Raw genomic sequence first — 714 nt, forward strand, 5'->3', positions numbered from 1 at the left:
TCACCACCCTTAAGGCTGCATCCCAATGGGATTTATTAGGAAGTTTCATGAACTGCAAAACATATATCTGATCTGGGAATGGTTAAATATATCAACTTCCCAACTAGCTTTTGATAGCCTCTTGCATATTCTAGAACTAGGTCATTTGTTTTTACAACTGTTGTGTCATACTCCATAGAAGTCAATTTGACATTTGCCATGTTTCGGATAATTAATTCAATATCGGCTTGTTTGTGGCACCAGCCCAGTGTTCATCATTCAATAGATACTTTTGTTCGAACGTCAGATAACTTTGTAGATTTTAGTTGAAATGATCAAGAATTTGAGTGAAGTACTTTGTCTCATAGTTAAGCTCATTGCTCTTAAGAGACGGGTATTGATGATCTTCAGGTAGAATATAGGGTGCAATTTTGGCTAAAGAGTGAACAGAAAAAACACAAAAGAAAGAGAGGAGAACAGAAAAAAATTAGGCAAACTTACAGGAATGACTACCTTATTATAGGTTCTTACCATTAGTAACTATCATTTTATTTATTGCATTTCGTAGCTACCTTTTTAGTTAATTACCATATGTATTGCGTGTATTTACGGTATAGTAAATAGACTCGAAGAAAACATATCTTTAAAAACGAGATCCCTTAGAAATAGGCATTTAATTTGGTCTTAAATGGGAAAATATAATTCATAATAATATCATAATGTCCATAAATTTAG

This window comes from Lycium ferocissimum, chromosome 5 (genome assembly GCF_029784015.1).
Source record: "Lycium ferocissimum isolate CSIRO_LF1 chromosome 5, AGI_CSIRO_Lferr_CH_V1, whole genome shotgun sequence".
Classification (NCBI taxonomy): Eukaryota; Viridiplantae; Streptophyta; class Magnoliopsida; order Solanales; family Solanaceae; genus Lycium; species Lycium ferocissimum.